At 35.9% G+C, this 6,629-nt stretch overlaps 1 non-coding gene across 1 annotated transcript; it reads left to right on the top strand.

The window, feature by feature from the left end:
- The first annotated feature begins 4,064 nt into the window (after positions 1–4,064).
- LOC118569223 lies at positions 4,065–4,259 on the top strand. Its single transcript, XR_004943022.1, has one exon. It is a non-coding gene; the product is annotated as a U2 spliceosomal RNA (small nuclear RNA).
- The last annotated feature ends 2,370 nt before the right edge of the window (positions 4,260–6,629 follow it).

The raw sequence follows: 6,629 nt of genomic DNA, 5'->3' as shown, positions 1-6,629 counted from the left end.
GGGAGAAAGACTAAACAATTTAAAGAATTTGCCATATTGCACTGGAAGCCTGAGTTTGCACTTCATTGGTGCATACCAATCAACACATTGGTTGTGCTCTTCAGTTACCAAATTTTGCCTAATCTACTCTCTCAGTAATATTGAAGTAGACACTGTATTGTTCATGGTTATCTTCTCTGTGGCAGCTCATTTTTTGCTTAGTAGATAAAAATACAACATATTATAAAACTGTGGGTTTTAGTCACAAAGAGAGAAATAATAGCACTAGTTACATGTTCCCTTTCAAACACACTCAAACTCATAAAATATATTCTAGGTGACCCAGGGTGCCAAATCCTCATTAGTCAATAAAACATATTTAGCAGCAAAACTGAATTCCCTCTAAAATGCACAGTTAGATTCCTACTAGAAGTAGCTAAGGAAGAAAATAGGCATTTTCCTAAATGGCAGGCTACTCATTACTGATAATCTGTTAAGAAAAGGATAACTGGTCAAGTCTTGCTCTTTTAATCTCCAGAGGTTTAACTGAGAACAAATTAATATAGTTGTCAATAACAATGGAATGGGGAAGGGGAGAACAACAGAGAATCAATTAAACATTTGTAGATGCAAAAGATGTAGAAATTATGAAGATGAGCAATCCTAAAGAATTTTATGCAACTCAAATGCATTCTTCAAATTAGGCAAATGAACCTAATAAAATCAGTATCCATTTAAAATGTGTGTAATCCACCACCCATCTCTCCAGGTACAGAACTCTCCAGCCACCTACCTACTAAGTTCTTAGTTAATCATGGAGGGTAAATATTTAACTCTCTATGGCATAGAAAACAAAGACCTTTAAATCAGAACAAAAAGGTATCTACACATAATATGACAAGAAGCTAAAGTGAATTACTCTTCTGTTCAAAGACAAAGGAATAAGTCAAGCTATGTTCTCTTAATTAAGTAATAGAAATCCACTCATTAAGACTAAAGGACTACATCACCATTAAATTCAAAGTTTCAGAAAAGGAAACCAGCTAATGTGTTAAAATATGCTTACTTCATAATTCCTTATATGAAAAGGAAGAGGAAAAAAGCAAGAACTTAAAAGGAAGAAAGAAGGGAAGGAATGGAGAAAAACAGAACTAATAAAAATAGTTTAATTTGCACTGAAACAAGGAAAATAAACTTATATTTGTAGGTATCATTATAAGAGATAATTTAAATTAGATTATAATGGCTCCCATGTTTATAATTGCTGTGACTTTATAATCCAAACTGAAGCTAACATTTTTCTTGTTTTAAAATACGTATGTGGTCATTACCGAGCATTTCTAACAATATAACCTACTTCTGTAATAAAGCACAAAGTGATGAATTATCTGCTTGCCTTTGTTTGTATTATCAATTCTGTGGCTATAAATGTCCCCATTATAAAGAGTATAGAGGTAAATATTATTTTACTTTGGCTAATTATCTCCAAACCCCAATAAGGAGATTTCAATTCAAATGCCTAGTGTTACATGATATATTTGTAGTACTGTCAACACAAGCATGAAATTATGTATGTACAGATATGATTTATAACAGTGCTCAAAATTTTCATTACAGTAGCCTATAAAATATTAGCTTACAATGACTGAAATGCAGGTTTCATCATTTTCTTCCTATAGCCACAGATCAATTATATGAGTGAGGCATCACATTGAAGAAAATAAAATGCAGTTAAGTAAAAATGGCATGGTTAATGCCCATTGGGAGCTTGTATTTAAAATGGAAACACAAGTTTACCCCTGAGAAAAGACAAGAGGAAATGAGCTTAAATTTACAGAAAGACAGGACAAATGTTTTTCTTCCTGCTTGTAGCCCCAACCCAGCCTACATAGGAGTTGCTAACAGTCAGATGAAATGGAGAAAAGAGTGAAAAAATAAAACAAATTCAACCTGACCATGATTTTAATCTAATGTAGAAAAGAATTACAAGGATGCTGCCTCTGTCTTCCACTTCTACTCTCATTTAGAACACATTTTATAGCTGAACCCCAATCAAGAGACATCCAAGAGATCCATTACAAAGCACTTTAACCCATAGTGTGTGAATTAATTGCTCATGACAGTTGGAAGGCTCTGCTGGAAGTGATGGCATTTGTTCCCTAGATATTGCAAAATTTAGACATTTATTTTTTTTGGAAAATCACTCCAGTGGTTTTGCAATCAACTCATTATTGGCTTTGGGATCCCATTTTCTTCTTTCATCTCTCCAAATGAAATCACCAAACCAAATCCAGTTGTTTCCAAGATATTTTTTCATGAAATACATGACACCAGACACAATAATTAGTCCAGAAAAAAAAAGTGTCTTGAAACCAATGTGGTGACATAAGCCCATCACAGGACACATTGGATCTCAGCACCAATTTTAACACGAGCTGTGAGAACTCCAGGAAGTTTTCTGATTTTTTTCTGTGAAATGGGGTGTTTTATTTGAGGATTGGGGAAACTATGCAAAGTATAAAGGTTTGCAGTCCTGGAGAATATTAAGACAGCAAAGGAAACCAGTACAGAATGTCAGAGCAAAGCTCTGGGATACAGGGACAGAGGAAAGAAGAGGAGACAGTTATAATGAATGATCAGAATGGAGAAGTCAGTGAACTGAAAGCAGGAAAGCTAAAGAAAAATCATGACTGTGCGTGAGACAGGTCAGTGAGTAAAACATCTACCATGTAAGCAGAGAACCTGAGTTCCATCCCCAGAACCTATGTGAAAAAACTTAGTATGGAAGAATCAGAGACATTTGGATCTCTAGGCTCCTTAGGTAGCCAGTCTAGCTGACTTGGCCTGTTCCAGAAAAGTATGAAGCCCTATTTGTAAAGAAAAGGAAAAATTGTCTGTTTCTGGAGCAACAGTACTCAAGGTTTTCCCTTGCACACCCCCCCACCACACATACACACCCACACCCCCACATACAAAAGAAAGGGAGAAAGGAAAATGAAAATCCATAACTAATCAAAGCAGAGAATTTGAAAGAGTAAAAAGCAAAATTATATTTGGTTGGAAGTGGACGCCAAATATCATAAAGCAAACATTCTTTCTATTTCATGTGAAAGACTTCTCCCCCCAACAGAAAAGCAAAATACAATGTATATTTTCTTTTTTTTCCATCTATGCTCAATACTGAATAGTTACCTAAATCATCTATGATGACAATTGAGTGAATACAGTCATTGTTCATAACCATAAATATGCATAAAACAATGTAGTTGGAAATTTCTTTGGGCTGTCAACTAGGTCCCAAATAAAGACACAAGACTTATTTTTAATTGTGAATGCTTGGCCTTAGCTTAGGCTTGCCCCACTAGCTTCTTTAGCTTAATTGAACCTGTTTCTCTTCATCTATGTTTTGCCTTCAGGCTTTTTACCTTTATTTCATTCTATATGTCCTGCTTTCCGGCTTCCTTCATGTTTGTCTGTATGGCCCCTGGCATCTTTTGGTACCTCTATAAAGATCAATCCACGTGAGTCTATTACATGGGTAACAGAATTTATTAAGCTATAAATTAAGGAAATACACTCACAATTACAGAACGGAGTAGACAGCAGAAGTCATCCTCTGATGTCTTTCCACCAGCTCCTTATCAAAGGTCAACCACAGCAAGCACTGCCTCCTTTGAGTGTATAGCCCAGGGTTATGGGTGGAGCAAATACCACTACATTTCCTTCTTCTTCTTTTTTTTTTTTCTAAATAAGAAGGTTCTAATCTTAATGCAAACTATATACAATAAGAATAATTATCAAGTATTGTCCAGGAAAGACAAAGGGTAATAACATAAACAAAATGGAACTATAACCAACAAGAATAATATCAAACAAGAGACACATACTAAAATCCAGAGAAGTCTGGTAAATGGCACATTACAGAGATCATTCCAAAAGGTGTCCTATCCTGAAGAACCTGAATATAGTACTTAATATGTTCTAGTTAGATACAAGAAAATGGATATATTAATGGTGCACAAGCTACAGAGAAGAGCTGTGTATGTGCAAATGATAAATGAGAAAGGTAGTACTTAAAAAGTTATATCGCTTCTTGGCCTTTTGGCTAAGATCAAGTGTAGTTAATATCTGTTTTTATCCATTTAATATCTCATACATCCTCTATCTGAAGACAATATATTAAATGGATTTTTAGAAGTCGGAGTTGGAACAGGAGCTTGCTCCATCCACTCCACGAATTGACCTGGTATTGCATTATCTCCAGAAATGGTACATACAGCCCCCACCCCAGGGATTTGAAAAAACAAATGTTACACAGAGACCTGGGGCTCAGTGGACCCAGGAACGAGGGAAGAGAGACCTGTCTGCTATCCAAGCTTCGTACCTTGCCAATTCGCTAAGTTTATTCTCCAGTATGTCTGTGTTGGCCAGGCTGGAGGAGGTATAGTAGAGCCAGAAGAGCCCTTCCATCTCCCAAGAAGAATCAGAAATGTAAGGGAGAAAAGAAGAGCTTCTCAGTTCAAAGAAGAAAGAGGCAGGAAGAATGCTTGTGTGTTGAACACCCAGGATTCATAGTAGACAAGGTAATGTTTGCTTTGTTGCCAATGCCCTGCTGCCCCCACCCCCATTAACTTTTGCAAGTTAGATAATTTTTCCCCTTAATCATAAAACACTATAGATGAAAGAGGGTTAAGCTATGCGGTGGTGGCACACAACTTTAATCCCAGCCCTCGGGAGGCAGAGGCAGGTGGATCTCTGTGAGTTTAAGGAGGCCAGCCTGGTCTACAGTGCAAGATCCAGGACAGGTACCAAAACTATACAGACAAACACTGTCTTGAAAAAACAAAACAAAACAAAAAACGAAAGAAAGAAAGAAAGGAAGGAAGGAAGAAAGAAAGAAAGAAAGAAAGAGAGAGAAGGAAAGAAAGAAAGAGAAAAAGAGGGTTAAAGCTAATTTAATTTTTTTTATACATTAAAAACTTGTATTCCAGACGTAAAACAACCATCAAATATCTCATGGTAAAAATGAAAAAAAAAATAGGAAATCTCTATTTTGAGGGTCTACAAAAGAAGAAAAAGCTATCTATCAGTTAACTAATTATTAAGGTAAAATTAAATAATACCCTCATTTATTTAACTTTTGAATGATCTCTAATTTCCATTAATGAATGTGCAGTCTTCTAAATGTATTATTTTGAATGTGACTTCATTGTCTTTCATTATCTTCTCCTAATTCTCTATTTGCATGAAAAATTTTATCCATGTGGTTGAAGGATGTAGTTCAGGTGGCAGACTGCTTCTCTTTTGCAGGAAACGTTTGATCTACTCCAAACTGTCTAAACCCGAATGTCAAGGTCATTCTCAGCTACATAGGGAGCTAGGAGTCAGCCTGGGCTACATGAGACCCTGTCTCAAAAATAAACAAATACTTAAAATAAGCAAACAATGCTAATTTAAGTCTAGGTGTGAGCAAAAGACTAAATTTGTATTTGCTGCTATCTACTTTGAGGTGTTAGAGCCATAGAAAGAAGACTGAAAATAGCATAATGGTTTTATGTCTTTCTTGCTATAAATTTAGTCATTTTAGAAGCACATAAATTATTTGTTTTGTTAAGGGTTGTGTAGTTTGAGTTTTCCTGCCTGGCCCAGTCAGGACAAATCTCTCTTACCCGCCAGTCCCACAGTCGCTCAGACCCAACCAAGAAAGCACACAGAAACTTATATTGCTTATAAACTGTATGGCCGTGGCAGGCTGTTTGTTATCTACTTTTTCTATCTTAAATTAACCCATTTCTGTTAATCTATACTTTGCCACATGGCTTGTGGCTTACCAGTGTCTTTACATGTTGCTTCTCATGGCGGTGGCTGGCGGTCTCTCCCCCAGCCTTCTACTTCCCAGAATTCTCTTCTCTCTTGTCCCGCCTATACTTCCTGCCTGGCCACTGGCCATTCAAAACAAATTCTTTGGTCTCAACTTTTTTTGTATAAATAAAAATAAATAAATAAACATGTTATTAACTTGAGCCAAGTTTGCAAGTGTTTTATATCCATGCCTATCTTGTTCACCAGGAAGAAAAGTATCCTTTAAATCTGATGCCTATATAATCATACACTAATTAGTAAAATTTTTTTGTTATTTTTTGTTTTTAGAGCTGAGGATTGAACCCAGGGCCTTGCGCTTGCTAGGCAAGCACTCTACCACTGAGCTAAATCCCCAACCCCAACTAATTAGTAATTTTCATGCCTGGTTTACAGTATGTTGTGGCTATGTCAAACAAAAAGAGGGCACATGTTATATATTTCCAAGAGCTTTTAGGGAACATATAAGAAAATATTAAAAATTTCAAAACAAAAGAAACCTTATTTTAATAAGCCAATAGTTTTAAATGAGTGTCTTTGAGGCATTGCATTTTAACCTGTCCTAGGTAGCAGAGCTTTGCTGAGGCCTAGAATCTGGCCTAATGAGAGAATAACTATTTTTCTCCATAACTTATTCACCATGGAAACTTCCAAACAAAGAGGACCTGAATCAGGGGGAAAAATAAACTTTAAATGTGGGTATAAAAACACTTTTGTATTATACATCCTATTTTGTTTGTTGCTAACCTTCCTTCATGCTTTCTTCAGAGAAGAGATCAATGATAGAAACT

Source organism: Onychomys torridus, chromosome 17 (genome assembly GCF_903995425.1).
Source record: "Onychomys torridus chromosome 17, mOncTor1.1, whole genome shotgun sequence".
Classification (NCBI taxonomy): Eukaryota; Metazoa; Chordata; class Mammalia; order Rodentia; family Cricetidae; genus Onychomys; species Onychomys torridus.
Note: the sequence above shows the minus strand (reverse complement) of the source record. Positions and strands in the feature narration are given on the sequence as shown.